The sequence below is a fragment of the Rana temporaria genome, chromosome 10, assembly GCF_905171775.1.
Source record: "Rana temporaria chromosome 10, aRanTem1.1, whole genome shotgun sequence".
Taxonomy (NCBI): Eukaryota; Metazoa; Chordata; class Amphibia; order Anura; family Ranidae; genus Rana; species Rana temporaria.
The window spans coordinates 18,248,368-18,260,763 of record NC_053498.1 but is presented as its reverse complement, the minus strand read 5'-3'; the positions used below and the strand labels follow the sequence as shown (position 1 = coordinate 18,260,763).

The 12,396-nt window shown below is 42.2% G+C and overlaps 1 protein-coding gene across 2 annotated transcripts in view; it reads right to left on the bottom strand.

The window, feature by feature from the left end:
* GRIK5 (glutamate ionotropic receptor kainate type subunit 5) overlaps positions 1-12,396 on the bottom strand; it is a 447,945-nt gene that overhangs the window by 66,842 nt on the left and 368,707 nt on the right. The gene's annotated exons all lie outside the window — the stretch shown is intronic.

Below are 12,396 nucleotides of genomic sequence, written 5' to 3'. Positions count from 1 at the left end.
ATTGAGGAGAGTACATGGTATGTATACTATAGATCTGAAGCCGGGGGTCTTTGCACACAGCCACAAAAAAAACACAACGCTCTTATCAGTATAGCGGTTCTGAACGCGTTATATTGTTTTCTATGAGCCAATACAGTAAGTAATGTTCAGTAAAACTGCACTGGGTTCATATCTGTAAACCAAAAATACAAATATTTGCGTCCGTGGTTAGTAATTTATGCATGTAGGCATCTCTATGCTTATCAATGCACCTACATGGGTACATGCATTTATGTGTTCGTGTGTAAATTTAATCCTTAGTTAAGAAAATTAATGTAAAAATTATTTTACAGAAGCTAACACATACGGACGTTCACACGGACCATACTTGCGTTTTTTTACGCAGGATCTTTCTGCTAGCCTCTTCCAGCAAGATCCTATGTAAATACAACAGTAATTTATTATGCCCTTGTGCAAAGAGCCTAAATGGGAAGAAGAAAAGGTAATAGCAGTAGAGGAGAAAGGAACAGTGGGTGCAGGATATACATATAGTATATACCATCAGAGAGGGTGCATTAGATAGATAGATAGATAGATAGATAGATAGATAGATAGATAGATAGATAGATAGATAGATAGATAGATAGATGTACTCTGATGCTGTCCCTGATGTTGTGTATGATATTAGTATATTTCATAACACAAATTACTTATATAGATGTGCAATAGCTGAAGTATCCTACTTTCGCACAACACCTGGGACAGCAGTAGCGAGATTATAAATGGGAACGACAATTGCTAAGCGGCAGAGGACATATGTAGGACAGAGGACATGGTGTGACAGACAAATGACAGCACACCCTGATGGATGTGTCAAGAAAGGACATCATATTCAGAAGTGTCAGTCTAGTCTGTATAGAAACGAGGAGGCTTGATAAATTTGCTGCATTACACAGAAATATACTGGAAATGGGTTAACAGTAAACGAGGACAAGGTGAGTACATGCTTGTTTTATGGTGCCAGAACACGGCAAATGAAGCATAAAGGGTCCTGACCTGGTTCACTTCAACTCACCAAGTCAATCTAGAATATCTACTCATTTATTGGTGTTTTTAGAGCTACGCTAGTTTAAAAACTACTGGGAGGAGGTAACTGGAGATATATTTCTACAGATTGGCATAAAAAATATTGGAATATGGACCAACATGTGTTTTGTAAAAATTATAAAAAAGTAGGTGTCAATGGGCTAGACAAAAAAGCCACATGTCTCATCATCAGTTAGTAAAGCAGTTCCAATGCTAAACAACCTACAGATATGCTGCAGGCTATTATAACCTATAGTACGTATTGTATAGTACCTATATTAACTACTGTATTGTACCTATAATGGTGAATTGTTCATCAGAACATTCTTTCTTGCCATCACTGGGTCCAATAATTTCTTTTGAAAGCCCGTAAACGTATTAAATAGGTTTCAATACAATATGTGAGTTTTTCCCTAAAAGATAACTACATTAGCAAATGTATTATAGAGTTTTGAGACTTGTATCATTGCAGAAAAATCTTTCTTTCTGCTCCTTCGAATTTGACTCCCCTGACCATGAGAAAATGTGCAGCTTAAAGAAAATCTGTATATTTGTTTTCTTTTACAGTTCTGTCCCCTAAGGACCTGTAGTACCTTGCCCTATGAGTCTATGTTATGAGGTTTGATCTGCACCGCCCCCCCCTCCCCTCCTCCTGCCACAACCGATCTGACAACAGCTATGAAGGAGATGGGTAACTCATAGCTGCAGCTTGTATCAGCTCTGAGCACTATCCTGAGACAAGCAATGGCAAGAGGAATGAAAATCATGTATCCTGCCTTAGCTTGTCTTGGGAAAGGGCTTGAACCCGAGACAACTATAGCTAATATTAATCAGCCATCTCCTTCATAGCTGTTGTGGGATTGTCCATGGCAGGAGGGGACATGTCAGACCTCATAACTTGGTTTAGAAAGCACCTGGCAACATGGGACAAAGTACTAAAGTACAACAAGAGACCTGTTAAAGAAAAGTAACAATGTTAGATCTTCTTCAATGCTGAGTTTGACTTCTTCAGATGCAGTCAGTACACCAGGATCCATTTTGTATTCAGGAAATGTAGGTCAAGAGCAACCACTGTAACATTTTGCATGTAAAGCTATTTGAGTAGCACTGAATGCAAAATGTAACATTTATAAACAATGTCCATCTACATGAAATCCTGAGGGGTCTTACCTCTGAAGCCTCGTACACATGACCGGTTTTCCCGTCGGGAAAACTGCCATGAGAGCGTTTGGCCGGGAAAACCGGACGTGTGTATGCTCCATCGCAGTTTTCCCGAAAACTGCCGGGAAAAAAAGAGAACCAGCTCTCCTTTTCCCCACCAGTTTTTAACCCGGCAGTTTTCCTTTGGGAAACACTGCGATGGAGCATACACACGGCCGGGATTCCCAACCAAAGCTCTCATGGCAGTTTCCTGTCGGGAAACCCGGTCGTGTGTAGGGGGAAAAAGTTACCAAGCAGGTTCTCGGTTTTCCCCTCTGGTTTCCCGGCAGTAAAAAGTCAGCCGGGAAACCTGTACGTGTGTACGAGGCTTTAGTCTTGTGCCATTCTATCACCAAACCTAACACTGCAGCACACCATCTGTTTTTTTTATAGCAATGCAGTACAGCTTCCTAAACTGATTTGCTTGTATGATATGAATTGCTGGCCAATCAGAATAGTAATAAATAGTTGACCTTTTTGGGCATCAAGACTATTCACAAGATCAGCAGTCAGATGGATAGATAGGAGAAGAAGACAAGTCCACCATAGAAATAGACATTTTTGGTGGATTATTAGTGTACTGCAGACCTTCATGACAGTCCTATCCTGGAACACTAGCTGAGTTTGTGGTTTACACCAATGGCCTAAACTCATAATATAGAATCAGACCATAATCTAACAAACAGATAGTGGACTGATGACACACATTTGTGGAGGTAATGCATTGACAACTTCTAAAAAAAAAAAAAAAAAGAGCATCATAAACCAGTATCCGCAATAAGGGTACAGGAGGGATAGGGTCCGGGTATGATTTCAATTCCAAAGTTAGGAATTGCATAATAGCCCCCTCAGGTTTCAGGGCTCCTGGGGTGCTTAAGCAGGTATCCAGTGATATATCCATATGTAGGATCCTGCTCTTAGTTTAATTATTATTATTGTGAGAATAAGCTTACTAAAGAGGACCTGTTACTGAAGGTGTAGGGAGACATGAGAGCATCTCAACTCCTTCCCAGGGCCTACACGCACTCAGTTTTAAGGTGTTTGGGACAATAGTCTGCATCTTCTTTGAAATCAATGTCCTGATAAGCAAGTAGTATTCTTCATTTTTTCAGATAAACATGGGTGTTTGTAGGCACTGCAGCCTGCCTGCAATGATGTCACCTTAAGCATTATTGCTAGCTTAGAAACATGTTGGCAAGGTCAGGTTCACGTAAAACTCTAAGGCTGCGTACACACGATCGGTCAAAACCAATGAAAACGGACTGAAGGTCCGTTTTCATCGGTCCAAACCGATCGTGTGTGGGCCCCATCGGTCAGTTATCCTTCGGTCAAAAAAATGAGAACTTGCTTTAAAATTGAACCGATGGACGCCTAACCGATTGGTCAAAACCGATCGTTAGTATGCAAAAGCATCGGTTAAAAACCCGTGCATGCTCAGAATCAAGTCGACGCATGCTTGGAAGCATTGGACTTTTTTTCAGCACGTCGTTGTGTTTTACGTCACCGTGTTCTGACACGATCGGTTCATTAACCGATGGTGTGTAGGCACATCAGACCATCAGTCAGCTTCATCGGTTAACCGATGACAACGGTCCTTCAGACCGTTCTCATCGGATGCACTGATCGCGTGTACGCGGCCTAAGTGGAAGCAGTTGTCTCTCTGCAGAGGTCTGGGACACCCCATGCGGAGTCAGAGCTATAACTTTCCAATCAGCAAGGAACATGAGCCTTCCTGACTGCAGGTGGAGCACTCTTTACAGAGGGGATACAGCTGACAATCATTCAGGAGGCGATACTGCCACAATCTGAATTCCTTGGCTTTGTTTGACAGTGGAATGGGCTTCATCAATGGCAATACTGCTCCACAACTGCAAACCTGGCATTTGGCTCATGGTTGTGATGTGACCTCATTTAATTGATCAGGTCACATTTGGTGGCAATACTGTCTAATGAACATAATGGATGAACATGTTTGCTATGACACAAAGCATTGCAGCTGTGGCATGTGTATACCCTCAAAGGGCAGCTTACGGGGGGGGGCAGTTTGGTGGTGGTAAAACGTGACTCAACCATATACTTTTACTGCCCTCTGACCACAACTGTAATTTAGCCCTAAAACTTTAAACACCTTTTGTATTTATTCTGTACTAATTTATATTTCACCTAGAATGTAGTTAGCCAATTTAAATTGAACAAACAAAAATAGAAAATAACATGATTTACAAATCTGAAGATGCTCCTGCTCGCTCCTATTATTTTGCATTTGCCATAGAGAGGCAGTTTAGCCTCACAGTGCTACACTGCTTGAATGAATGGGATATAGGGGTGAAGGTGGGTTGCCTTCTGACCCCTGCTCTGCAGTCTTATAGCCTTCAAAGTCTATAGTGAATTCCCTTACAGTTAGGGAGATTGCCAAGAGGCACACAGCATGCTGAAATATTTGAGGATGGAAATAGAACTATGAATAGAAGTAAGTGAAGATGACACTATTATACTCTTCTTGTGCCATGATTCATTATCTACAGAGCTATTGAAGTTTTTTTTTAAAAGGATGATGTACAGATGGCTGCCCTTTGGTAACAATGTGCAGAATGGAGAACCTAAATATGTATGGGAGACAATGTAAGATAAACCTATTGTACTGTATATGTGGTTGTGTGCACTCTAAGCAATAAACACAGAACATGGAATGATGGCCACACAAGCGACAGATAGGCACTGTATAGAAAGTGAAGGACAAGCACATGCATACAATGTTTTAAGAGACCAATAGACCTGTAGTGACTTATATCACAGTAAACATGTACATAGTTTATTCATTAATTCCTGCCTATAGATAGACTACACAAGATGCCTGCTGTGACCTTTATTCACCAGGACTCTCTCTTATGTGCCCCTCTCTGATTTAGTTTATTTATTATTTTTACTGGGGCCTCACCTTTCCTTACCAATCAGCCTAATTCAGTGGGCAGAAACAGCAAAGGCTTTAATAAAGGTGCCATCATGCATATTGTGGTGTCTTTCCTAGGCAGGATATTTCTGTTCCGAAATTGAAAATGCAGTACAGGTTTACTTGAAAGAGCTCCAAGACATTCACAAACACAAGGACTGATCAAAACAGATCATCTTTATTATTAAAGAACAACTGTAACCACAGCCAGGCACAGTCAGCAGGAGGCCCTCAACCTTGGCTTTAGGTAGAGTACCTAGCACAGCTCCTATCTTGAGTTGACTTGAGTTGAGTGGCATCTTGATATAGCGCGGTCATTTACCCCATAAGATCCCGACACACTTGAGTGTGTTCTACCTCCCAGAATACAGTGCTCTAAGGCAGTGGTCATCAACCCTGTCCTGCAGGGCCCACTAACCGGCCAGGTTTGCAAGATAACTGAAATACATTACAGGTGATATCATTTGCTCCTCAGTGATTGCAGTATTCTAGACTGCATCTCCCCAAGGTAATACATAAAACCTGGCCTGTTAGTGGGCCCTGCAGGACAGGGTTGATGACCACTGCTCTAAGGCAGTGTTTCTCAACTCCAGTCCTCAAGGCGTCCTAACAGGTCATGTTTTCAGGATTTCCTTAAGATGAAACGGCTGTGGTAATTACTGAAGCCTCGTACACACGACCGAGGAACTCGACGGGCGAAACACATCGTTTTGCTCGTCGAGTTCCTTGTTAGGCTGTCGAGGAACTTGACAAGGCAAGTTTCTCCATTCCCGTCAAGGAAATAGAGAACATACTCTCTTTTTGGCTTGTCGAGTTTCTCGATAGTTTCCTCGACGAAAATGTACACACGACCGGTTTCCTCTGCAAAAAAATATCTCCCAGCAAGTTTCTTGCTGGTTTTTGCCGAGAAACTCGGTTGTGTGTACGAGGTCTAAGGCAGTGAAACTGATCAAATCACCTGTGCAAAATAATGGAAATCCTGAAAACATGACCTGTTGGGGCGCCTCGAGGACTGGAGTTGAGAAACACTGCTCTAAGGTGAAGGGGCTGCAAACAGCTGCCAGGTGGGGATCAGGGTACCCAATGCTCATCTAAAAAGTTTTGTTAGGGTTCCTGCACAAAAACTCTTATTTTTAAGATTGGTCAAAGCATTTTATAAAGAGCATAATAAAAAAAATGCTCTTTGCTAAGACTGCTTTTTGGTATGCATCTCTCATTCAAAGTCTCTAACAAACTCCCCCATTGCTTGTTGGAACCCATATAAGCAATACTGTGTTTTATATCCCACATGCTTACTCTACATAGTGATAGGCCTAATTTAAAGTCCCCCTGACCAAACACTTTCCCTTTTTCTGTCCAAATTTGGGATGGAGGCCAATTACCCATGGTGCCCTGGACCACATCATTCTCTCTCGCATTTTATAAAGATGGTCACACCACACACCAATATTTATTTTTTATTATACTGGATATCATAACTTTGATATGTATTATTATTATTTATTAGTGCTATTACTTTTTATGTTGTATTTCAGCCCTGATGAAGGGGTGGAGTATAGCCCCTAAAACCCGTTGGTTTTGTATACAATGTATGTTTGGAATACACCTATCTTGTGGACTGATATATTAAGAAGGCACTTCAACTCTAAATCTGCCTAGACCACATACCAATTTACAACCATTTGCTGGTGTTTGTGGCCAGGCATTGTGTCTACAGGTCCTTTCAGGGGCCTTGTAATCTTTTTTCATCACATAGCCAGGAAGCTTTTAGAATAAAGTCAGTCTTATCAATATAGTATCTTTTACAATAACATAAAAATAAAAGCAAGGCGATCAGGGGATCAGGATTGGCTTTTTATACCATAAATTAATAATGCAGGCAATATTACTGTTAAATCAGCTTACACATCTGAGTAACTAGGAATATATTGTAAGCAAGGTCTGCTTAAATAGAACATGTGCTTTGGCCATGAAAGACAAAGCATCAGGTTCACTTAGTTGCCCATTTAGCAGCTGCTAACATTCACCATACCTTCACTCCCCCACTGTTCTATTTGACCATCAAACTGCCCGGTATGGTATAGGGCAGTGATGGCGAACCTTGACACGCCAGATGTTTTGGAACTACATTTCCCATGATGCTCAACTACACTGCAGAGTGCAAGAGCATCATGGGAAATGTAGTTCCAAAACATCTGGCGTGCCAAGGTTGGCCATCACTGGTATAGGGGGATGATGCAGATCTGGGTGCCTGAGTGGTTAATAGTGGGGGCTTGAATGCTGTTACAGAAGAGTGAGAGAAGGAGAGAAGGGTCTTTAGCCTAGTGTAAAGTCTGATCAGAAGCTTACACTGCACTTGTTCTCTTCACCCACAAGAGGAAGGAGTGAGTAAAGAAAAAGGTCAATATATCCCAGAAAGGGGTGAGCAATTAAAAGACAAAGCTTTTTTGGCCATACTTCTCTTGTGGGTCACAGGAGTATGCTTACTTTTGCTCTCCTGTGACCCAGAATCAGTTTTTAGTGGGCTATTGCCCGTTGTCAGCTGCCATGGCAGAGTCGCTCCAGGCTCTGGAAGGATCTTGACAATATTGGTTTAAGAGCCAAAGCCAGCTGCACCAGCCTCCTCTCCAGCCTGATGCTCCAGTGAGCGGAGTGGAGACCGGTCACTGTGACTTGCTCAAACAGACTGAGAACTGAACAATCAGTGGTCATGTGATCGCTCAGTTCTTGGGCTTATAGCTGACATGGGACATATGGCTGTTTAATTTTTATTTATTTTTTAAACCCTGTACATCTCCCTTAACTCCTGCATGGTTTCTCTCAGGCCCCATACACACGAGAGGATCTATCCGCTGGTATTTATCCGCGGATCAGTTCCAGCGGATAGATCCTGTGGTGTGTACGGCCCAGCGGATATTTATCCGCGGATTTTTTTCGGGCCGATGGATTTCCAGCGGATAAAAATTTCTTAGCATGCTAAGAAATCTATCCGCTGGAATCCTGTCCAGCGGATTGATCCGGTGGTCTGTACAGACTCACCGGATCAATCTGTCCGATCACCTCCCTCGCATGCGTCGTAATTATTCAACGCATGCGTGGGAAGTCTTTACCTTCCAGCGTCGCGCACGTCGCCGCGTCATCATCGCGGCGACGGCGCGACACGTCACCGCGGATGGATTCCGCGCGGATTTCGATCTGATGGTTAGTACAACCATCAGATCAAAATCCGCCAGAGGATTTATCCGCGGGAACGGTCCGAAGGACCATTCCCAGCGGATAATCCTCTCGTGTGTACGGGGCCTCAGTTGTTCCCTCCATCAAAGGAGCAACTACTGTCATAGTAAGACGTGTGACTGCTATGGGGCCCAGAGCTGTTTTACTAAACACTGATTTATGCAGGTTGTAGTAGTTTAAGAAATACATTTGGATGAAGTGAATGCTCTTAAAAGTTTGGGAACCTCTATACAATTGCTATGAGAACATTTAGAATTCTGTATCACTAGAGCAATGATGGCGAACCTTGGCACCCCAGATGTTTTGGAACTACATTTCCCATGATGCTCATGCACTCTGCAGTATAGTGGAGCATCATGGGAAATGTAGTTCCAAAACATCTGTTTTTTTTTTACAGTTAGAGAGACAAGGGGTCCCCTTAATGGTTTGGTTATGGAGCCTGTTTACACACAGCTATTGTTACTTGTTCCAAGTAAACCTGTCACGGGCATACAATTGAACAAGTAATTTCAAAAGCCGGTAAAAGATGAGCTTGTCCCCCATATACAAGTTTCTGAATGTCCTTGCTGTTACCGTAAAAGCTACCTTTATTTTAGGGTCAGAGGTCCCTTAACCATAAAAATATTTAGCATTCAATTACAATAAACTGAGAAAAAGCTATACAATATATCTATACACATTACCCCACAGAAAATGTTACACATGCCATTAAAAAAGCAATCTGATGAGCTAGCCTGAAGGTAATTACTGGGTAAGTAGATGTTTCATGCAATGTTCGCTGAGAAATGTATGCAAATAATCCTGTCCATAAATGGAACGGCTTCTGGGTAAATGTCATTTTTTCAGCAAAGTCACCTGTCTACGTTGTCAAGGCCCAATATGCTGCTGCAAAAAAAAAATACATAGCCCCACCACACTAAACTAAAGAATGAGGTGGATGAAATCAATCTAAAACTAACATTTTAAATGGTGAATTTTGATGAGATAAATCACCCACTGGTTCCTTAGATTGCAATTCCAACCACTACTGTTTTATTTTGGATAGAGTAAGGAAAGAGTAGCTCTTCTGTCAAGTTGCTTTTGCTATTTGTGTCCCAACTGGGAACATTTCCTCCCACTTCTGGTCCACTTGTGATAAAGGTAATCTCCCCAATGGGGAAACAAACGGCAATAAAATCCTAGAAACAAATTATTATTGCTTGACTGCCAACGGGGGAGAAAAAATATAATAATGTGTCAATATAACCACCTAAAACCTTTAATATATTTATATGGTAATAATTGGCCTGGGGGGCAACCACAACCAATACAATATGAAGAGGGGAGAAAGAAACATAGAGGCTTATTTTATCTCACAGACTCAAGAAGAATATGTTACAAAAAGAATGTTGACATTTTTTATTTGGTAAATCTAAAAGCCTATATAAGCTATCTCAATAATATAAATGATACTACTAGTGTAGTAGAGTATACTCATAAAAGTATATGTAAAACCACACAAATAACTATGTATCCCAATATAATGACTGATATTTAAGCGTCTGTATCTACCTGAATATGTTCTAAACAGACATATAGAAATATTTCAAACTCTCAACAAATAGACAATTCTAGCACTATAGCAGGTTCCATGCTAAACTTCTTCAGAAAGGTTCTTTTAATGGATGCAACATTAACATTTTAGATCAAAGTTCAAGTACTACAGTCTTATATGAAGGCCAGGTCAAGTTAGCTCCCCTCGCTACAAACAGGTCACACTGACAATCAGCCCCAATGAAGGATACAAAGATCTTTTCTTCCAGATACCATTATATATGATTGCTTAAGCCAGGGATGGACTGGCCATTGGGACTACAGGGAGTTTCCTGGTGGGCCAGCTTCAGTGACAGCGGACCCCCCTCTGCTCCTCTGTCTCTCCCTTCCCGCAGCGCTCACAAGAGGGGAACAAAGAAACAGGGGGAGGACCAGAGGAGCAGGGGGGACGACAGAGGAGCATGGGGGGGACCAGAGGAGCACAGGGGGGACGACAGAGGAGCATGGGGGAGAGGACAGACAGCTGACTCAACACCTATGGCCTGGGAGTTTCTCACTTCTGCCTAATCTTGTCCCATAAGGGGGGGCACCAAACTGATTCTTTGCCCCGGGTGAAATAATGTCTAGCTTCCCCACTGGTACTGCCTATAAGAGTACCAGTACCAGCCGTTCTACTCTAATATAGTAGAACAGCTAGTGGCTAGTGAAGGGGGAGAGGGGGCTTGGGTGGCCGGGGAGAGGGGGCTTGGGTGGCCGGGGGGGGGGGGGCGGGAGTTGTCCGGCCGCCATGGGAGAGACCTGTCAAAGTGGGCCAGTCTGGATGAAGTCCAGGGCCAAATTTTTGTCCCAGTCCAGCCCTGGCTTAAGCCCTGAAGGAGATGAAGTCCAATTCCCCTAAAATGCGTTGGGTGTATCAGACGTTTCCGTTTAATTAATTCAAACCAACCTCCAAGTGTGATGACTGCTTTTCACCAGGCCCACCTGACCACATAGCCATGATTTTACCTTCTGATGAGCGATCTGCCTATTGCAGAGAGACAGCAACCAAGAACCAGGTCCAAAACACCAGGTCCACACACATCACTGTTATCACAGGTTTATCTCCTTTAAGGAGCCTTCTCCAATCTCTTGTTGGAATTACACTAAAACAATTCCCATCCTTACTGATCCAGTGCTAGAACAAGCTACCAGTACTCCATCATGACTGAAGATCAGGAGGAGTTGGGAACACAGGTATAGGGATCTCACCCCAGACACAAAGACACATGAGAAACCAGTGAGCAATTCATCTTATTGACCAATCCTGACCCTACAGGCTTAGTTTTAGCCAGCGCAAGCTGAACCAAGCTTTTCCAGCTTGTTCCCCTTTCAGGGTCTAAAAATCTGAGATAATCCTTTCTGAATGGTTAAATGTATGAAGGAAATGTATGACGCCTACTCAATCAATATGGGGTTCTATTATAATAATACCGGTAATATTAATGTATAATATATCATGTGCAATGTGTAATATATGTAAAATGGTATAATATACAGTATGTGTATAATGTAACGTAAATATGTTTACTACTGAATATACCGGTAATAATGGATAATATATAATATGTAATGTGTAATATATTGTATAATGTATAATATATTGTATAGTATATGTATTTGGATATAAAATATTGATGTATAATGTATAATATATTGTATAGTATACGTATTATGATATAAAATATCGATGTATTATATATTGTACAGTATGGGCCAGATTCACGTAGGAGAGCGCATCTTTGTGCGGGCGTAACGTATCCTATTTACGTTACGCCTCCGCAACTTTGACAGGCAAGTGCAGTATTCACAAAGCAAAGTTGCGGTGGCGCAGTGTAAATAGGCCGGCGTAAGCCCGCCTAATTCAAATGTGGAAGATGTGGGCGAGTGTTATGTAAATTTATTGTGACCCCACGTAAATGACGCTTTTTACGAACGACGCATGCGCCGTCTGTGAAAGTATCCCAGTGCGCATGCTCCAAATTAACCTGCAAAAAGCCAATGCTTTCGACGTGAACGTAAATGACGCCCAGCCCTATTCGCCAACGACTTACGCAAGCGACATGAAACGTGAAAAATTTGACGCTGTTCCGACGTCCATACCTAACATTGTTACGCCTCATCTACGCCTCATAGAGCAGGGGCAACTTTACACCAGAAAAAGCCTTACGTAAACGGCGTATCTCTACTGTGACGGGCAGGCGTACGTTCGTGAATAGGCGTATCTAGCTGATTTACATATTTCTAGGCGTAAATCAGCGTACATGCCCCTAGCGGCCAGCGTAAATATGCAGTTAAGATACGATGGCGTAGGAGACTTATGCTGGTCGTATCTTATACAAATTCTGGCGTATATGATTCTTTGAATCAGGCGCCAA